Source organism: Myotis myotis, unplaced genomic scaffold (assembly GCF_014108235.1).
Source record: "Myotis myotis isolate mMyoMyo1 unplaced genomic scaffold, mMyoMyo1.p scaffold_m19_p_2, whole genome shotgun sequence".
Lineage (NCBI taxonomy): Eukaryota > Metazoa > Chordata > Mammalia > Chiroptera > Vespertilionidae > Myotis > Myotis myotis.
The window spans coordinates 169,954,303-169,977,045 of NW_023416324.1; the positions used below are offsets into that span (position 1 = coordinate 169,954,303).

At 40.4% G+C, this 22,743-nt stretch overlaps 1 protein-coding gene across 2 annotated transcripts in view; it reads right to left on the reverse strand.

Moving 5' to 3' along the window:
* TPRG1 (tumor protein p63 regulated 1) overlaps positions 1-10,326 on the reverse strand; it is a 139,218-nt gene extending 128,892 nt beyond the window's left edge. Inside the window, exons 1-2 of one of the 2 annotated variants that reach the window (XM_036350739.1) lie at positions 10,087-10,326; positions 4,618-4,670 (exon numbers count right to left, since the gene is read on the reverse strand). The gene's annotated coding sequence lies outside the window, so the exon portion shown is untranslated. The remainder of the gene's footprint in view (positions 1-4,617; positions 4,671-10,086) is intronic. The other variant, XM_036350738.1, reaches the window with a different exon arrangement.
* Positions 10,327-22,743: the final 12,417 nt, after the last annotated feature.

The window sequence follows — 22,743 nt, forward strand, 5'->3', positions numbered from 1 at the left end:
ATACACAGGTTGTGGTGACACAGGAGTTTGGAAAGTCTCCATCCTAGTCAGAGACCACAATAACTGTAGGCCATGGAAATACACTTCATTGTCAAGTCCACCTAATAGCTCAGTCCTCTCTGCTTAAGGAAGCTCTCCTTAGCCACCAAATCAGGACTGAGACAGAAGAGCCTCTTCAACAAGATGAAGCATTGCATGCACCACAGGCAGGAGTCCTTTCCTTCCAGGGGAACTCTAAGCAACCCCAGGTCAGAAACCATCCTCTGTGCTGCTTTGCATCTCACTCCCACTGCCAACACTGAGTGTTCTGAACAGAACAGAAGCTTAATAAATGTTTATTATGTATAACACATATGTTATGACAGAAGGACAAGGGAAGAGGTACAAGGGAAACTGGAGGTAATTAGCCTAGCACTGCCAGCCACTGGATGTACGGTCTTGAGAGACAATGGTATAGTGAGATTTTCATGACTTGGCAATGAGGAAAAGAGTGATAACAGGCAAAGAATTACTGCATCAACAAATGTTAATTGATTGGGATTGATGTTAATGATTATTTGGACACATTTAACTTTCCCAACTATGTTGTAGACCATGCATTAAAAGCAAAAGAAGGAAAAGAAATGAGAAAAAGAAAGTAAAAAATTTTGATGTATATCCTTTCAGACTTCTACATTTATCTGTGGACTAGAGGACCAGTGCATGAAATTCTTGCATTGGGGGGGGAGGGGGGGGGTTGGGGGGGGGTGTCTCTCAGCCTGGCCTGCACCCTCTCACAATCCAGGACCACTGGCTCCCAATTGCTCGCCTGCCTGCCTGATTGCCCCTAACCACTCTGCCTGCCTGCCTGATCACCCCTAACCACTTGCCTGCCTGCATCATTGCCCCTAACCCAGTGGGTGGCAAACTGCGGCTCGCGAGCCACATGCAGCTCTTTGGCCCCTTGAGTGTGGCTCTTCCACAAAATACTGACTTCTGTGCATGGGCCACGAAGTTTCAATCTCACTGTACGTGTGTGCCTGCACGTGGTATTTTGTGGAAGAGCCACATTCAAGGGGCCAAAGAGCCACATGTGGCTCACGAGCCGCAGTTTGCCGACCACTGCCCTAACCACTCGCCTGCCTGTCTCATCGCCCTTAGCCACTCACCTGCCTGCCTGATCGCCCTGGTCTCTAGTTTTTCTGGTTGTTCCACCATTTTGGTCGCTGGGCTTTTATTATATAAGATAATATGATTTTTCTACTTCAAAAATGGAGTTATGCTGTAAATATTATTTCAAAATTTCCTCTTTACAATTAAAATATTGAGAAGGATACTGCTTATTAAGAACTTACTGCTTGCCAAATACTTGGCTTTAACTGCATTGGCTAACTTCAAACGTGTTATAATTTGCCTCATTTTACATGTTAGGACACTGCAGCTTAGAAAAGTTGAGAAATTTGTTCAAGATCACATAGTTAGTAAGTGATGAGAGCTCTACATTGATCAAAGTTCTCTTGGACTTCAAGCCTGTTTCCACCACTGTGCTACACTGCACAGTACATAAATAATTTTCTACAACAGCATATTAGTGGCTGAGTAGGGCTCCATTATACAATAAGTCATATTTATTTAACTCAGCCCCTATTCATGTTGCTTCCTTTTTACTTTGCTTTTATATCGAATATGCATTGAAGATCCATGTAGGGAAAATTTTTCATAATCCTTATTTTTTTTTCTTAGTAAAAATTCCTAAAATGGAAATGTTGGGTCAAAAAGTTTGCAAATTTAAGGTTCTTGGTACATATGGCCAAATTTGTACATATGGTCCTCCCAGAAATGTAGCAATTTAAGTCTCAGTAAAATATGAAGCTCATTTATATGTGAAATCTAAAACAAACAAACGCAAAACCTTAAGCTCATGGGTACAGAGAACAGATTGGTGGTTGCTAGAGGCAGGGGATAAAGTGTGGGGAAATGGGTGGAGGAAGTCAAAAGGTACAAATTTCCAGTTATAAAATAAGTAAGTCACGGAATGGAATGTACAGCATGAAAATCATAGTTAATAATACGGTTTTGCATATTTTAAAGTTGCTAATAGCGTAGATCTTAAAAGTTTGCATCACACACAAAAATAAAATGTAACTATGGTAATGATGGGTATCAACTAGACTTACTGTGGTGTAATGTGGTGATCATTTTGTAATATATGCATATATCAAATCATTGCAGCATGTGCTTCCAAAAATATATCGATGGTTTTAACTTCTGCAGTTTTAGTTATGCAGTCAACCACAGTCCAAAATTATTAAATAGAAAATTCCATAAATAAACAATTTATAAATTTTAAATTTTGTGCTATTCTGAGTAGCATGATAAAATATTGTGTATTCCTGCTCTGTCCTGCCCAGGACATGAATCATTCCTTCGTCCAGGGATTACTTAATAATAGCCTCAAAGCCATTCACAAAACCTTTATTACAGTATATTATTATAGTTGTTTTATTTTATTATTAGTTATTATTGTTTACATTATTCTTAATCTCTTATTGTGCCTAATTTATAAATTAAACTTTATAGGCATGTATGGAAAAACATACATACCTATGTGGTTCAGTACTACCTGTGGTTTCAGACATCAACCTCCCTCTCTATACTTCAATAAAAAATTAAAGTATATCTATATAAAGCTCATTTTCCTTTAGGTCAGAAGAGGATTTTATAATTTTAAAAAATCATAGTTAATGGTTTAAATGAGTCTAATATATGTTTTAATTTGTAATATTTTTTTAGTTGTAAAATTGAAAGGTTGGGGTGTGCATGTCTGTTTGGGAATTTTTATTACTTTCATCTTTGTCTTACTTATTCACAAGAGTTATTCATTTATTAAAACATCAACAATTAAACCAATGTTTACTATATCAACAGCTGTTAATTATACCGACACCACCGAAGGATTATAGGCATGAGTAATGCTGGTGTGAAATTTTCAAAATGGACATATCCACTACACAGGCTTGTGTACCTCTGATTATAGAGCAAAATGAGCCACACCAGTTGGCTTCTATGGTTATAAATTTTATTTCCCTAATTCATTAATTCTGCATCTAAGAATATCTTGAACTTGGGTACTCCACTTTTGCTCCTGTGACAGATTATCTCTACATGGTACAAAATGCTCAATTTAATTTAATGATTCAAACACATTTTGGGGGAACCGTCTCTGTGCCAAGCACTATGCTAGGGAAAAAGAACAGTTAGAGAGTAGGAGAAAACCAGCAAATACAATTTCTACCCTTAAGAAGTATATTGTCTGTGAAAGAATTTGTTCTGCAAATAGGTAATTACAGAAATCTGGATAAAGGAATCTGTATAGGAATCTGTACAAAGGAAAATAGGAGCATTATAAGGACACCATGGGGACAGACTGAGCTGTCTGGATATATATGCATCTAAGAGCTCTTGCACAAAACCAACTAAACAGTCACAGTGTGATTTGGTGCTGAAAAACAATGGTAATATTTTATTCCGAGTTGCCTTTCTATGGTAACCACAGGGATAGGGTGGGGGGAGGGTTGACAAATGGTGTTCAAAGCTTTCTATCCTGCATATATTGTCCAGGACTGGATTAAATATCTATTTCAATGTACCCTTGCTTAAAGAGTAGCAATGTCCCAATTCAGAACAAGGTAGGGTTGATGACCCAGAAATGTAGGTTTGGAGCTCCATGTAAATGGAAAGAACTTGGACAGAAAGCAGCAGATAGTATTGAGGGTGTAGCATAATGTTAGTAATAGATACAAATCCACCACTAGAGGAAGAGGTTAATATGAAACTCAGTCATGATTATAGGCCTAAGAAATTGCATTCCCATCCTCTGGCATGTAGAGGTTCAACCTGGAGGCCTGTATTGGCCGTACTTGCAAGTTTTCATTGATGCAGATGCTGAGTTCTATTTTTCTCCCAAGATCCCAAACATCTTCATCTAGTAAATAGTACTTGATTCAGGAGACATTGCTGAGAACTGTGAATGCCCATGGGTTTATTAAAGGTCCTTAATAACAAGGTGAACGTTTCAGAGAACTTTATAGAGAATTCTAAAGCTGTAAGTGATCTCTAAAATTGTCTAGTCTAAGGCAGTGGCAGTGAAGAGAAAATGAACTTGACCTTTAGAACCAAGGTTTGAATCCCATTTATTATTAATATGTTATGTGATTTGGGGCAGATATCTCCAACCTCTTGAGCCTTATTTTTCTTCCCTGAAAAAATGTAAGAGCATAACTCTTAGCAGGACAACTTCACAGGGGTAGAACAGATAAATAAAATATCTATGTGTATCAATCAAGTTACAGTTTCTACAAAAGTTTATTCTATTCTCTTTCTCCTATCTTAAGGGGAAAAAAGCCAGCTTGCACCCATTTCTCTGGGTCCCTTTACAAATAATCTCATTAAAAAGAATGTGTACAGTCACCAGCCCCAATTCCTTTTCTCCCATTCTCTCTTGAACCCACACCAACTTTGCTGCATTCAGATCTCTGACAACAATTCATTCTACTTCTCAGTGCATCTGTGCTGCCTGACCACTCTCTCCTCCTTGATGATTTCTTCACTTGGATACCAGAACACACCAACACTCACCTGGAGTTCGCCCACCACTCCAGCTGCTCCTTCTCCATCTCCTTTTGTGGTTCCTGTGGAACCAGAGACAGAGAGGGTGGTGGGAGTAATAGTTGTGTCCTGCTCCAGGATGCAGATAATGATAAAGGGGTGCATTGTTTATAGAAAATGCAAATGAAAAATGCTTTTCATTATACCATGTGCTGGGGATCTTAAACAATTGTAGTGATAAAATCCTCCTCTCTTCTGGCATGGACCACCTCCACCCACCATGCCCCTTCCTCTTTGGTACACTATTAACTAAATTCTCCTCGCCATCCTAACCCAAAAACATTATAGAACCTCATGTCAGCCATTACCTCTTATCTTTTCTGTCTAGAATAATTTCTTTGATGATCTAATTTAATGTCATCACTGTAAATATCATGTATATTGATGACTCCCATTTTTTATCTTCAGCTCATAAACCCTCACTGGATCCCGGATTCATATATTAGCTCACACTTGACATCTCCAATTTAACCTGTGCAAAAGTAAGCTCCTGCTGTTCCCATAAAACCTTTTCTCTCATAGTCCTCTCTATCTAGGATAAATGCCACCTTTTTCTACTGGTCACTCAGCAAAAAATCTTGGAGTCATCCTTAGCTGTCTTCCCCATAACAATTAGTAAATCACAAGATCCAATCACTTGTCATCACTTCCACCACTACCTGCTTGTCCAAGTTTCCACATCACTCATCTGTTCTATAGCAATAACTCCCTAATGAACTTCCTGCTTCTGCCTGCTCTTTCCCCACCCCACCCTCATCTATTCTTAACACACAAACAGAGGGATCCCTTTGAAATGTAAGTCAGACTATATCATTTTAAAATGGCTCCTATTTTATTCAGAGTGACATATGTATTACTATTTGTAATACTTTAAACAATAAAAAAAGAAAGTCAAAGTTCTTACTATGTCTTTCAGAGTCCTTCATTATGGCTTCCCCCATCCCTCTCCACCATCATTTATTCTAACTTTATTTCCAAAGAGTTTTCCACTCAATTCAATCTATGCCTTATTTCTTAAAGGTGCCAAGAAGCCATGCTCCTAGCCTCAGGACATTTGCACTAGCTGTTGCAACTGCCTGGGATGCTTTTTTTCCAGGTATTTACCTGGCTCACTTCCTTGTATCGTTAGGCTCTTTACTCAGGCAACAATTCATTCCTCCCTAAGCACCCTCTGTAAAATCTCAACTCTTTAAGACTTCCTATCCCCTTTTCTGTTCTATTTCTTTCTATGTCTCATATATTATATACTAGAGGCCCAGTGCACCAATTCATGCACTGGTGGGGTCCAGCCAGCCTGCCCCTGATGGGGGCCATTGGGAGCAGGCTGGCTGGGGCGGGGAGCTGATCAGGGGCAGGGTTGGCCAGGATGCTGGCCAGCCCCACCACCGATCGGGGTGGTGGTGCCAGGTGGGGGTTGAGGCCAGCCAGGTGAGGGGCCATGGGCATTCTGGTCATTCCACCATTAGGTCAATTTGCATATTACCCTTTAATTATATAATATTTTACTGGCTAGTTTTATTTTCCATCTGTCTCATTAGAAATGTAAACTGCTTGAGGGCAGAAATTATTTCTTTTTGTTCACTGATGTTGTTTTTCCAAACTTTAGAACACATATTTAATAAACAATTTGAATGAATAATTTTTGAAAAGATGTTTGTATTGAATAGATGTGAAATAGTTTTAAATGAATGAATCTTGTTCACATACCTCATTTTACTCTGTGGCACATCACCTACCTACATCCCTTGAAGCAGAGGCCTTTGAGATATATGTATAATTCTGAACCAATCTCACATACAACCATGTGAAAATGAGAGGAGTTTGGTTAATTACACAAACATCTTGGGGTATGTGTGAAACATTTTTGAGGTGACTGATACAGCCTTTCACAAGACTAGAACTTTCTGTTCAACCCATGAGGAATTCTGTAAGCTACAGTGGAGCATTCAGATACTTGTGGAATGCTCCAGCTGTGTTTATTATGGAAGAGTTGAGGGCCAGGACATTCAAGGACCTTCTATACCTATACAAGGATGACTGATTCCCAGGACAAAGGACAAAGCTTATCAATTAAACATAACGCTCTATATCCCACAAGTTAGAATTTATGTAACATCACTTTTGTAACCAAAGGAATAGACTTTATTTTTAAAAATATTGCCATATTTTTATCCAAATATTTCTTACATTTGCTCAATGTATTTTAAAAATATTGTCATCAATCTTTCTTTTTTTTAATCCTCACCGGAGGATATTTTTCCATTGTTTTTTAGAGAGAGTAGAAAAGAGAGGAAAAGACAGATAGAATATTGATGTGTTTTTCTCACATCAATTGGTTGCCTCCTGCAGGAGCCCCAACCAGGACCCTGGCCAGGGAGGAGCTTGCAACCGAAGTATAAGGTACTTGCCCTTAACTGGAATCAAATCCGGGACCCCTCAGTCTGCAGGCCAATGCTCAGTCCACTGAGCCAAACTGGTTAGGGCTCATCCATCTTTTTAATTCCATTGTATATTACCACCTTATCTCCCTCACTAAGCATCTGATACTGTCCTCTGTGTTTAGAAGTGTTTTCTTCTCTCTTAATTCTTCTGAAAAACTTAAAGCAGAGAGCTAAGTGATATCTACAAAGATTTTCTGTCACTACCAAGTTGTAGACTTGGATGGTCATGAGCTTGGATAAATGTTCAGTGAATAGTTGTAATGCTCCTCAAGTTTGCAACGCTGTGCCTGATCTGAAACTCAGCCTGTCACTCAATACCCAGGATCTGCTGCAGACCAAAATTCCCAGCTTTATCCTCCCTTCAGTCCCACTAGTCCCATAAACAGCTTGAGAATTCATTCTATATTGCAAGTACTATCTTATGCATTTGCTTAAATTCTTCTTTTGCTGTAAATTCATTTCACCTCTACCTGTTCAAAGCCCAGGTCAAACATCCTCTCCTCCTTACAACCATCCCTGATGGCAACCTACCTAGTTGCCATGAATATATCTCTAATCAGTAAAACCAACAATATTTGCTTTTAACTTCATGCATTATTTATCATATTTTGCCCTGTGTACATATTTTCAATACTAATAAGCCCCTTTGGAGAAGGGTCATTGCTCTTTATCCCTATATCCTGCTGAAGTCATTTCTCCTCCTGCCTCTTAAATAATGAGAGGTTAAGGCCAAAGAATTAATTTCATCTGCTCCCTGGTACCATTGATCTGTGGCATGGCCTAGCATTATATAGACCTAGGTTTCCCTTGAAAGAGAATGGTTTGAACACGTATGAGGTTGAAAGTGATCAGTATTGACAAACTCAAATCCTACAGGGACTATGAAAAATTTGAGAATACATGCTCCATTTAGAGGAAATATATGCTGCCCAGACCTAGTGTTTGTTTTCTATGTGGGAATATGGATCCATTATTACTTGATCTCATTTTTCTGAAAAAATGAAATAACTGATTTTTATAAGAAATGTCTTGAATGTTAAATATTTGCAACTACCTCATTTTTGTTTACCACTGAAGGACAAAACAAAACAAAACAAAAAACAAACACACACACACAAAAAAAAAACAAACAAAAATAAAAACAGAAAAACACATACACACATCTGTATGCTGGATTCACCTATGGCTGCTGGTCTGCAGACCCTGGATTAAAGAAACTCTCAAGTTCAACCATGCCATTAGATTCTACAACTCTGAATAAAAGACCAACTAGCATTACAAGTTCTAAAATGAGTGAAACCTCCTTAGAAGGATCCTAGAAGATACAAGGAAAGATCTAGATTGGTTGAATAAAATGAAGACATCACCACCGCTTGTTCATCTTTCAACATTACATCTAAGGAGAAGTTCCAAAATTTGTCTGAAACAAATATTCCACAAGAACCAAGATAATAAGGAAAGATGCTTTTGTGAATAACGCCCCTATTCTACAGGGTGTAATATTTCCACTAGATGCCAAGAAAAGGTCAAAGTGCCCCAAAACTTTTAATTAAAAGGACTCTTAAAGGATAGTCAGTACAATCCTTAAAATGACACGGCTAATGCTTCTGTCCAAGGATGCCTGCACCATTTGCTCCATGCCATAAACAGTAAAAGAATCAGAGACTTGCATTTGACCTACAGATCTAATGATCACTGGCTGGTGGCCTTGTTCACATTATGTCATCTTTCTGGGCTTCACTTTCTCTATTTTGAATTAGGTAATTGAGTATGTAATTCCTGTAAGTTCATTAGAGCTAGACAGACACTAAGAATATCCAGAAGTCTGCCAAAGATTGCAAAGCATTTCAACCCAGGGGATGAATATTAGCACTGTCATAACAAACTCAAATACACACACACACACACACACACACACACACACACATACACACACACACACACACACACACACACACACACACGAAACATTTCCTTCCACAACTAAGAATGATACAACCTTTTGAGAATGAAGGAAAAAATGATTGCTAAAATTAGTACCTTAAAAAATAAACTACATAATCACTGAAGATGACATTTTCTTCTTATATAGTAGAACAATACTATATAATGATAGCTGTCATAAAAGGGGAAATTGCCAGAGTCAATTTGAAGAGATTCAGGGGGTGTTTTGTTCCCTCCTGTTGAGATTTGCTTTTCCACATATCACAGTAAGACTGAAAAGCTAAATATTTCCTCAGGGCCTTTGTGATCTATGCCTCATAATGCAGCTGCTGACATTAGGAGAGTGTCATTCAGCCCAAATGAAAGCCATCTTACACAGAGAGCCGGAGCATGTTTCAGGCTCCATGGAGTCATCTTCCTGCATTTGCATATCACATTTCAACTTACAGGGCTCCTTTACATACATATTCTCATTTGTTCTTTAAAAATAGCCCTAGTTGATGGAGCCTATATATCATTATAAAATCTCAGATGAATTCAAAAATATCCCTTCTAACCTGCCTGCAAGGAAATAATACCTTTTGTTTGTCATTTGACAGTTCAGGAAGCCCCTTTCCCTTCTTTTGGCTTTTTGAGATAAGGTATGACCTGCTGAGTGATATAGTAGAGAGAGAAGGAAGAATTAAACCTAATCTTGGCCTTAGACTGCTAATCAAACTTAAAAAAAAGGGACTCTAATTCACCAAGCAGTTCAGTAAGCAACTGAATAGAGAAAATTATACCGATTGCACTGCTTTTAAGATTAAAAATCAACTTATAGATAAGTGTGCCAAGTGATTGAATAGGCTTAGAAATGCTGGTCTACAAATCTCGTCAACCGTGGGCAGTGCAGAAGAGTGGACAGTCATATGGTCATGGAAAACTATAGGCCTACTTGGAACTGCAAGGCAATGGCAGGGGTGACAAGAAATACAGGCTAAGAGACAGGAGCAATCAGTTTATAGAGAGAAACCTGATCTCTTTGCAGAACTGGTGACAAGCCATCTGGCCTTACCTGACTAGGTTGTGGCTGGTCCTCAAGACTCTTCTTTCTCTTCTTGGACGAAGGGACTCTGACAACAGGCAGTGGCTGGTAGAGGTGTGGTTGGCACAGATGAAGCCAAAGAGGAGAGTGCCCTGGCGCTGTCACCCACTCAGAGTGAATCTCACCTCACCGAGTGGGCTGAGTGTGAAGTGCTCAGTCACAAATGGTCAATGAAAGGACTGAGGATGTTTACAGGGTGGAACTCAATCTGTCAGAGACAAGGAACTGGGCTTGTGGGTGGGGCTTTTCTCGTTCTACAGTGACACACCTCTCTCTCCTGTCCTCTCCTTCAAGAAGTCCTGGGTTTTTCTGACAGCTTCCTCTTTCATTAAAATATTTTGATGGAGTGAGCAGGAGTAGCCTTCTGTCCATTCCCCCATGGGATGTATGTGCCCCCAGTTAACTGTAAGAAAGTTTAAGTCTGAAGCTTACAATCCTATTATTAAAATTCTTTGATGATGATTTGACTTACGGGATATTTGTGATTTTGAGCATTATCACCACTTTTGTATCAGGTATAGCGGACATGTAGGGTAGTATATCTCTGAGACAAACAGAAACACTACACATATACTTGGAATCTCTGGGCAGTAATCCTATTAGAGTATTTGCCACATGCTATTGTTTTCCATTTAAGTGTATGTCTCTCTCACTATACTTTGAGCTCCTTGAAGTTAATAACTACATCATATTCTCCCATAAAGATTAACATGTAGTAGGTACCAAATAAATACATATTGAATTAATGATAATTAATTAATATCTACTTAATGAATCTCAATCTGCCATTTAATGCCTTTGCACCCTATGGCAAGTCATATTTTGACTATTCTGAGCTGATATTTTTGGTCATCTGTAAATTGGGGGGTATCATCACTCTTTTAGGTATGTTGAATTTGAAAGGAAGCATTTGAGAATGAATCTAGAATAACACTTGGCATAGCAACAATTGCTAGAAAATGTAATTGAATCTTAATGAATTGATTCAAAACCCAAATAAGAGTTTTCTATATAGAGAGTCAGTATAAACTGTGAAAATGCATCCACTGCACTAGCTGGTTTGGCTTAGTGGATAGAGTGTCAGCCTGGGGACTGAAGGGTCCCAGGTTCGATTCCAGTCAAGGGCACATGCCTGGGTTGTGGGCTCGATTCCCAGTGGGGGGTGTGCAGGAGGCAGCCGATCAATGATTCTCTCTCATCATTGATGTTTCTATCTCTCTCTCCCTCTCCCTTTCTCTCTGAAATCAATAAAAAATATATTTAAAAAAAAATGCATCCACCTGTCTTTTGCTACCTCCACAATGTCTAGAACATAATCAGTTGGTGCTTTCATTCAAGTGAGTAACTATCTGGACCATTCTCAGTTTTCAAAATTGATAAGGATTTAACAAAATAAATAAGACATACTCTCTGGTAGAGGACTGATTTTTGGAAGAAAGGAGAAGACAAAATATAAAGTGCTGGATCTTTATGAGTGAATTTTTCAATGTTTCATCCCAAATTCTCTATTCTATTCAGCAGACTCTGGCCAGTCAGATTGTAGTTATGTGATGACCGAAGAAACTGGGGTGTACCAGGGAACTATTCTGGTTGGATTACAGGTTGTTATTTTCCTCTTTAAAAAAACCTGACACTCACCTCTCAAAAAAATGATATGCACAGTTCCAGGCACACTGAGGTTGGTCATGAAGATATTCCACAGGAAATAAGGTTAAACTGGTAAATCACTTCGGGCCATCTAGAAGAGGGTCCAGTGAATAAATGGTCTATTTGCATGCCTCCACAATGTCTAGAATATAATCCGTTTATGCTTTCATTTCACAGTACTTAATTGAGCAACTACCTTAGCTATTCTCATTTCTCAGAGTAGACAAAAAGAGAAAAATGATTTAGACACTGCTGCTGGCATGAGGAATTCAGGAAGATTAAATATGTAGAAAATGATGAGTGCCAACCCCTGCCAGAGTGGTTCAGTTCATCGAGCATCACCCTTGTACCTGCAGGTCTCCAGTTTGATTTCTGGTCAGTGAGCCTATCTAGGTTGCAGGATCCATCACCAGTTGGGGCACATACAGAGGCAACCAATCAATGTATGACTTTCACATCGATGTTTCTTTCTCTCTCCCCCTTCCTCCCTCTCTAAAGTCAATTTTAAAAAAGGAAAATGATGAGCACCAAAGATAGGATCAGAAAATTGCTGTGGGAATCTAAAGAATGGAGTAATCCAGAGAGGCCTTACAGAGAAAGAGGCAGCCTTAGATCTGGCCTGTTAAGGGGACCTGGCCATTTGACAAGTGGAGATGTGCAGTTACATATAAATGTTAACTGGGAGATGCACTGAGCCACTATTTTCTAATATACCTCCTCCTTAATACAGACCCAAGCATGAAAAGAGAGTTTCACATAACTGGTATCTAGGTCACTCCACTTATGCACCACAAAACTACAGTGCAATTAGAAGTAATTGCGAGACAAATACTGTTCCCACTCAGCTCCAAGTGTCTTTATGCTCAGAATGGGGGCAAAAAAGTGGGGGGAGAGCTGAGAGATGCTGGATCCCAGCCTGGTCTCTTAAGAGTGGGACCGACGGGTACATTGCTGTTTGAAGTGTGTTATTTTAAAAGGCAAGAGGCTCTGTGAAAAGACATCACATGTCCACATAGCAGCTCTCTCATTATCGCTACATCTCCAGTGGCTCCTGAATGCTTCTCCCCGCTCATGCTGTGCTCCTGTCATACTGTACCCAGCAATAACTGGAACAAGGAACAATGCATCCAGGAGAGGACCAGTGATAGAACGAATGTCACACAGAAAACCTGGCCCTAGGCCCTCGTCTTCCACTCACTGGGATCTGCAGCTAGTAGCTTAGTCTTTTCCAAACCTCAGTTGCTTCTTCTGTGTAGTGGGAATTATAGTACAGACTCCACCTACCTTCCTGGGCTTCTGAGGGAGCAAATGAGATACTGGATGTGCTATGAGCTTTGTAAATGTTAAGTATTAGCATGAATGTGCAACACTGTTCTGATGAGACCAATGCTAACACATGGGACTCACCTTCTGTCTATTATTTCCAGTCATTTCAGAGACTATGTATACATCTTCTGGTGAGTGACATGCTCAACAGGTAAGGAGCAGAAAATCTTGGGAAATTATTACATAGGTACCTCAAGATTATTTCTCTTATTGTCTTGTAGCTTCTCTTTTCTGTGACAGCCTTTGTAACATATTTCACTTCCTCTTCTACTTCAATCCTGCTGTCACTAAGAGAGAATGGAGGTGTTACTTATTTGAATTAGAAAGCACTGTTTATGAGACCTCCTCCTATCCTGACATTTTTCAGATGGGCACTGAGTAACACCCCAATGATCACACAGCTGGCCCTCTCCCTGTCCTGAGCAGAACTGTTTTCTTACCCACATGCCTAAGGCAGCAGATGGGGAGGAGAAAGTGCCAGTAGGCACAGATCCTCACCAGGTCTGAACTCGAACCATCTTCAATCCAGGTTTTCCCCCTAGAGGATCATGCAAAGAACAACTGTTCATAGACATGCCTAATCAAGGGTAAATGGACACAATCTATAAGAACACCACATCCCAACTCACCAGCTATGCCCCCTCCCCTAGAGTCTTTAAGAAAGAGAAGCACAGTATTGATGAATAAATACTGACCACTGTTTGGAAGCAAATAAGAACCTGTAGGCAGGTTATCAACTGAGAGATGTAAGCAGTGTGAATAGCCTTCACAAACTATATAGCCAGTCCAGTCCTTCTTTTGAGCACAGCATGCATCACTAGTATTCTATTTATTGTGATTTGTTTTCTCCCCTGATACATATCTGTCTACTCTCCTTAAATGTAGGGCCATGTTTTAAACATTCTTTTTAGGATCTAGAATAGAACAATGCTAATAGAGGTGCTCAAGAAATGTTGGATGGATGGATGAATGAACAAACACACAAATATATGAACTATGCTGTCTCCCTTCACTGCCCCTCAGGCCTGGCCACTGGAGCGATGGCAAGCAGGAGAAGAAGCAATTAGTTTCTCTGAGATTTTGACAGGGGACTAAATTCAGCCCAGAGCATCTTTCTTTTCTCTCTCTATTTACTCTGGACAATCTGTCCCTTATCATATGAGCTCAAGGCTGGTTGGAAATATGCGTATTTTATTTGAAAATATCTTCTTTGTGTAGTTTTGTTTTGCTGCCCAGACATTTGTCTGCTTTGCTGTATGTTGTATATCAGATTGGACTCCAACAAACTGCTTTGGCTTTCTAAGCTGTTTTGTTTTCTCCATTCAATTATCATTTATCTTATTTTCCTTCCTGCATTTCACTCTTATTCCCAAGTTCCAATTTAACCCACAATGACGGAGAACAATTTCATTGTTACTTAGCTTTACTGAGGGCTAGCAAAGGCATGGCAGTTAGAAGGCCCGAGATTTAGTCCTCATCTGACACTAAAAAGCTGTGTGATGGTCTGTTGATCACCTTTCCTACCTTGGTCTGCTTCTCCTTTGCAAAATACACAGTCTGCTCTTTACTGCCACCAAATCTAAGTGCAATAGCTTGATATTGTCTGGGCACCAAGCATCAATAATACATGCACTATTTTTCACATTCAGTGCATCTGGAGAAGAATTTTCATCATTTCTGGCTTTGCTTAGTAGCAATGGTCTGGTGTCCATTGGCCAAGTGAAGCCCCACATCACTCTCCATACCAGATTCCCTAATGTACCCCCACCAGGTTCACTTTATGCATGTGCAATGTGTGCAGTGCCACAGGGCCCTGAATACTGAAAGGCCCCGTGCTTTGTTTTGCTTTGCTGTCACTGTCTTGACATTCTTAATAATTATTGAAAAAAGAACTTGCATTTTCATTTTCACAAGGATTCACAAACCACATAGTCAGTCTTGACTCTCCTTTTACACCCACACTTTGCTTATACACCCAAAGCAATCCAGAACTAAGAAGCATTAGGCAGAGGAAAACAATGGTGCAGCTTGCCAGTCACTAATGAAGGGCACCTCCATGGCACAGCCTTGTCATGCAACACCCTTCCTTATAAATATAAAACCAAAGAAAGGTCAAGGTGGGAGAATATGAAACTTGTCACAGTCCCACCCCTATCAGCCTTCCCCATCTTGGATGGATTAGAGGCCTGACTCACATCCAGGGTGTGGCTCACCATTCCTGCTAAGCACTGGGCGTGTCCTTGCTCATGGAGCTGAGGAGAAAATGTAGGTTGCCCTGGAGTGGATGTGGAAACCATCCAGTCACCACCCCACATCACAGAGCTGGACAGGTTCTTCAAGCAGACCTCAGGCAGCCATCACAGTCCATCTTCCTTATCAGTCAAGCCACCTCTCCAGATTAGAGAATGGCCTGACCCAAGTTCACAGTGAGCCAGTTTCCCATGCACCTCTCAGCAGGAATTTTCTTCCCCTTTTTATATATTTGGGGTCCACAAGGGAAGAACCCACAGGTAATATAGTCCCACACCCAATGCCATCACCAGTAGATTCTGATGCTCAATATATGTTGGTCAAATTAAATAGAAGATAACGCTGATATTTTAAAGCCACCACATGATGAAATCATCACCATTGGCTCTTTTCTCCTATCCAAAGTTCTTCTTCTAATAGCCTGAGTCATTTCACATGTCTCAGTAGGGACAAAATCAAAGGAGGAAAGTCACCTCGACAACATTTAAGCATGTGAATAAAGAGTATATCATTAAAAAAAAAAAGAGAACAGAATAAAAGAGTATATCATAAACTGCAATGCAAATAAGACAAGCTTTTGAAACATTGAAACCCCAAGCAAATATGAAGAACACTAGTTAGGATGAAAGGTGGTACCCATCTGGTAGGTATGGGGACTTATTTCTTATCCCTCATTCACTAACTCTCTGGGTGTAATTGGACAAGCAGACATTTGGGAAAGCTTCCCTCTTCAGCCTTTGGCTTTCTTGTCAACCAAGTGAAGCAGTTTGGATGTGTTCAAAGTAAGGTCCTTTTTGGGGTTGGCACTGGCATTCTGTGCTTCTAGTACCAAATTGTTATTGTCTTCAGATCAGCGTCATGACGAAAAGACCAATTTTCAGGGTAAAATTATATTTTATAACCTAAGAAAAAATTTAATTAATTGTTAGTTCTAAATAGGAGGTGACCCAAAGAGGAAGCTACTATAGAATTTTTCTGATGCCAAGTAGACAGGACTATAACTCGGAGGAGCCAGAAACACATCAGGGTGGGTCTGTCCTAGGTATCCAAGAAGGGGCACTGGAACAATGCATTTCCAAGAACTCAATTTAGACTGAACCCCACCCTTAAGCACAGTCACTTGAATAGTCATTCCACTCTGTTGGGATGGTGGACTCAAGGCGAAGGCCATATTACTTGAGGGTCTAAAAAACTAAGCCATGAAATTTATGCTTCATTTTCAGCTTTATTATATGCTGGGGACTGTGCTTGAAGAATCTGTCTTGACATCTGATGAGTTCCTGTGCACTGTAATCAGACTGCAGACAGACAGCCTCAGATAGTTGCCCAGAACACATGGGAGAGGATGAGAGTATATATATTTTTTTGTCTTTCTTACTTCCTGACTCAGCCACACTCCCTCCTGCCTTTGCTGTCGCAACATAAGGAGTTTTGCACATCGCTGGCACTCTGAGACCCTCTGAACCAAAGCTCTGCCCACAGTTGGGGCTTTGTGACTCCAGTCTCAGCCCAACCTTTATGCCAGGGCATCCTTTAGTGCAGTGTCCAGAAAAGACAACCTGAAGACAGTATTTGATGTGCGGGCACTTCCTGAATCACCAGCCCGAGAAAACCTCTTATTTAAAATGCATATTCCCAGGCCCCATTATTTTTTAAAATATATAATTTTATTGAGTTCAGAGAGGAAGGGAGAGGGACAGAGAGATAAAAACATCAATGATGAGAAAGAAATCATTAATCGGCTACCTCCTGCATGCCCCACACTGGGGGTCCAGCCTAGAGAACCTGGCACCCGGCCCCATTCTTTATTTACTAGGTTAGAATCTCTGGGGGAGGTTCAGGAATCTACATGTTAAGAAGCCCTTCCAGATGAGTTTTTTGAACATAAAAGTTTGAAAACTTGGGTGTCACACTTTCTCAATCTACTGTCAATATGGAAGAGGCTGTAAAAAAACCCAGGGGCAGGAGCTTGTTGGATGAATCAGCCCAGCCACAGGGAGGCAGTGGTGAAACCTGTGTGTCTAGATAGAACAATGGGTGGCAGACAGAGTGGAGTGTGTGATAAAGTTAGAAAACATAATTTGCACATACGTGACCCTTTTATTGCTGCCTTGCTCCTGATGGTAGGATATGAGAGTTCCTAAGTTAACTCTGAGTTTTAATAGTTTCCATCCCAAATGCCAAGAACTGTATCCCTGTACTCTCACTGACTTACATACACATAAGCAAGATACTCACTTAACAACAATGGCGGGGGTGTAGGGGGAATATGCACAGGGACAGGGGCTAGACTCGAGCTAGCTGCCCTATGCAAAGGCCCACAAAAGAGAAAGCATTAAGGTTTTTATGAAGAGAAGGGGTTGGCAAAGGCCATCCTCACTCCCAGAGAAATCCCGTCATGTGAAGGACAAGCCCCACTCCCTAGAGCAGGAGTGGGGAACATCTGCCCTGTGGACCACACATAAAGTCCTCGAAATCATTTCATCTGGCCCTGCCAATGCATTGGGGTGAGTTAATTAAACGTTTGTCCAAATATAGCAGGCTGATTTTTAAGTTGATAATTTTATATGGCCTGAAAATGATGTTATAAATATACAAATAGCCCTTGGCAGAGAAAAGGCTCCCCATTCCTGCCCTAGAGTTTTCTTAAAGCATGTTTGGGACCCCAGGTGATGTGGGAACTGCACAGGGAACCTGCCACACAACATGCCATATCCGTTTTCAGAGGGTGTCAACACCCTCCTTCCCACACCTGCTGTTGCCAAATATCACAACCTGATTTTTTCTCCAACCTCCTGTCTTGAAGATGATGATTAAATATGCATGGAATGCTGTGATGCCAGCATACTTTGTGAAATTTCAGATACCTTTTTTTTTTTTTTAAAAAAAAAAAAAAAAGGGAAGCTTTTTCTTTTCTTTCTGATTATCCCGATTTTGAAGAGGGGTAAAAGAGTGACAAATTCCAGTGACTCAAAAAGTAGAAACTGAACACAAAGCTAGCATCCTAAGTTTTCACAATTGTGCCTCAAGCCCAAAGTGTCCCCCACATTAAGGAGAGTAAAGCACAGAATTTAGAAAACATTCTAAATGTTGTTTACACAGAAAAATTATTTTTCATTTTATAGCAAGGTCCATTTGAATAGCAGAGTCTCGAGTTCTGGGTGAAATACAAGTAAATGTATGTAGGTAGATAGGGTTTACTTATTTATTATGCTAAAAAAAATTTATTTGAAAAAAAAATAAAGTATTTTTAGAAATACTTAGAATCATAGATAATTAGCTAAGAGTTAATAGTCTCATCTTACCCAGTTGCTTTCAGAATGAGTTTTAGGGAGCCCTGCGGCTCCCACAGAGATGCCTGAGGGATTACCATGTGAGTCAGGCTGAGCCCAAGAGAATAAACAGGCACTTAACCCAATTCAACCAGAACAACTCTCCTGCTACCTGGGGACATATTAGAGGTTCCCATAGTATCTCATTTGTAAGAAGTTGTTGAAGGGAGGCCCCAGTAGAACACACAGAAGTCTGTTTCCTTAACTTTACATTTTAGAGAAAAGAAGAAGACACAGGGAAGAGTGACTCTCCCAAAGTCATGTAATGAGCTTTATCTTGAGTCCAATATTTACTTTCTCATTGTACCTTGGTGCCTCACGGAACTCTCATAATTGTATTAAAGAAGCTTGTTTATCGCCTAGAAATGTTATGGCTTGAGCCTAGAACTGGTAAATCATGAAAATAACCAGGACAACTGTCTATGAAATAATCATAAACTGAAGGTAAGATGCCAACCTTTGTGCTTCATGAGTAGGTCTGACATTCTCAAAGGTCTCCAGATTCGCTGAAAAATGTCATTGTTGATCACAGCTCCGTCTTGAATCATTACACAGTTAAGTTGGGCTAGCACATTCTAAAATTGTATTTAAAATATCAACTAAAGCAAGGTGTCAAGCTGAATCAGTGCTTCAGTGAGAAGTAGTCACTTAGAGGAAAAAGGATCCATAAGAAGTCTATGCTGGATCAACTTGTGTCTTAATATTTATTTTTTCCTAATTATCTATGTAACCCTTACTGTGTGCCAGGAGCTGTTGTAAAGTGCCATACAAATATTAATTATTTAATCCCCAAACAACCATATGGGGAAGGTACTATATATTATTACCATTTTACAGGTGGGAAAATGGCACAAGGAGACTTGATGACTATCACAAAGCTATTTTTTTGTGATAAATTTCAAAGACACTATCCTAGATCATATTCAGCATAAAGGGTGTTGAATCACTATCAGGATTATTTCACCAAACTCCCCTGAAATTACTCCAAGACCTCCAGGAAGGAAAACCAGTTAGAAACTGTGCCATTAATTTCATTATTAACAATCAGATAACATTACCTAATATTATCTAGTACTAGAGGCCCAGTGCACAAAATTTGTGCCTTGGCCTGGCCAGCGATCAGGGCCGATCAGGGCCTTCCTTCCCCTGGCTGCCAGCTGCCAGCTGGGGCCTTCCTTTGTTTCTCACTGTCCCCTGGTGGTCAGCACATGTCATAGTGAGCAGTTGAACTCTGGGTCAGTTGAACTCCCAAGGGGGCAATTTGCATATTAGCCTTTTATTATATAGGACTAAAGTCCTAATGCACGAAATTCGTGCATGGAAGGATGGCGGTGGGGGACCCTCAGCCTGGCCTGTGCCCTCTCGCAATCTGGGACCCCTCGGGAGATGTCCGACTGCCAGTTTAGGCCCTATCAGACCTAAACTGGCAGTCGGACATCCCTCTCGCAAGCCGGGATGCCTCACTCCTAACCGCCCTCCTGCTCGCTCCTAACTGCCCACCTGCTCTCTCCTTATCACTTAGCTTGCCACTCCTCACCGCCCACCTGTTCGTTCCTTACTACTTGGCTTGCTGCTCCTTAGCACTGCTGCGGAGGCAGGAGAGGCTCCTGCCACCACTGCTGTGCTCACCAGCCATGAGCCCGACTTCTGGCTGAGTGGCACTCATGCTGTGGGAGTGCACTGACCACCAGGAGGAAGCTCCTGCATTGAGTGTCTGCTCCTGATGGCCTAGTGCGTGTAATAATGACCACTCATTCTAGTCATTCCATCATAGTGGTCGCTTAGGCTTTTATATATATATAGACTAGAGGCCTGGTGCATGAAACTCGTGCATGGGTAGGGTCAGTAGGCCTGGCCAGCAATCAGGGCTGAATCTGCATGGCAACTGGCGGGGCAATTGGGGGCTGCCTTGGCTGGCCTGGGGCCTGCTGGCTGGAGGAAGCTCCTGCATTGAGTGTCTGTCCCCTGGTGGTCAGTGTGCATCATAGCAACTGGTCATTCCACTGGTCATTCCGCCATTTGGTCAATATGCATATTAGGCTTTTATTATATAGGATTATTGCCTTGTTCTCTGCCAACACTGTGTTAACACTTCACATACATGACAATTCTATTAGGGAGAGACTGTCAGACACATTTTGTAGATGAGAGAAGAGGTTCCGAGAGGTGACAGAATATGCTGAAAATCATGGTAATCTAAAGGGTGGTTTTGGGCCCTGGCCACTGTACCTCAGTTCTTTGGAGTGTTGTCCCATGCACCGAAGGGTTGCAGGTTCAATTTTTGGTCAGAGCACATACCCAGGTTTCAGGTTTGATCCCTGTCAGGGCACATATAGGAGACACTGACTGAGGTTTCTCTCTCACATAAATCTCTCTTTCTCTCTCCCCTTTTCCTTCCACTTCCTCTAAAATCAATAAAACATAATCTTGGGTGAGGATTTTTAAAAAAGAATCTTGTGCAAAGGGTGGAGTTGGCAGTCAAACATACACCATGAATATTCTTTAATTGACAGAAGTCTTTAATCAACTCCCGCAGATTTGTTTGTTTTGTCCACAATGTTTTACCATTTTTTAACAAGATGCTAAAAATTAATAATTGAGAGATTTCAATGAAAATTCTAGAGTTTGATTTTTCCTCTCTTTACATGAGGCATGAACTTTTCCAAGGTGCCAGAGTTCCCACCTCTCCCCATTGTTTCACACCCAGCCTCATCATGGGTTTATGTGACTAGGCTGGCTCCTGAAAGCACTTGAGGTGTTTGTCAGGATATTCCATGAATATCTTGCAGTAGCAAGTGAACCTGGTAGTAGGCTGAGAGTTTTCCAAACCTGAGAAATTTGTGGATACCTTTTACATGACAAAAAATAGTGTCATGAACCTCTGAAATATGTCAAAAACCTCTGAGATTTTGCAGAGCCCTATTCAAGAATCATTAATTTAAAATGTAATTATTGTGACCTATGAATATTTTTAACTAAAAGTTATCATTGTTTATACAAAAAAAAGAGATCTCAACTGTTAACTTTTTATTGCCATTGAAATAAAAACAAAATTAAAAACTTAAATAGCATGATGCTTTCAAGGTTCATCTAGTTGTAGCATGTATCAGTACATCACTTCTTTTTATGGCCAAATAATATTCCATTGCATGGCTATATTACATGTTGTTTGTCCATTCATCTGTGGTTGCCATGGGCTGAGGAAGGGAAGAGTGGGGAGTGACTGCTTACAGTTACAGGTTTCCTTTGGAGGTGATGAAAAGGTTCTGGAACTACACAGTGGTGATGATTGCCCAACATGTGAATGTACTTAAAAGTTAAAATGGTATTTTTATGTTACATGTATTTACCACAATAAAAAATACTTTAATAATACACAAACCTTCTAAGAAACCAGACTTCAGAGAAACAGTAATCAAAGTAAACTCATTTAGACTGCTTGACAGCTTTACAAGTACTCTGATCTCCTTACAAATGGAAACCAGCATCCCTGATATAAACAATGGGATCCTGCCATGATGTTTCCTTTAAAATAACTTTCCCCAAATTTCCTACTCGTATCTAATGCTCATGGCAGCCTACAATAGCATGTTTTCAAATTATTTTTGAGAATTTCCTACCTCTATGTTCTTATATTTCTCTCAACTTAGAACTTGGAACACTGCCCTTCTCTCCCATATCAGACACCAAAAACCTAGTCCATGCCATTATCTGTCCATTGGAGAGCCAGATGTAAACACCACTTCTGATACAACTTGTATCTTCTTTGTCATATTACTTACCCTCATGCTCAAAAAAAGCACAAAATGGATGACTGACCCTAAGACTTTTAATTAGAGAAGGGAATTCCTGAGCACCAAATTCTATCACATTTCTGCAGCCAGAGGTTATCTTAAACAATTTACAAGCACCTTGCAGGGGAGCATCTTGACCTCCGTGTGGAATCATCTTTCCACCATGAAAAAGAAATCACCCAGTCAGATCACCAGAGTCAACTTGCAGACAGCTTAGGTTCCTTCCACTCAATTACACTTTACTTTCAGAAAATTCAACTAATAGGTCATTTGCCAAG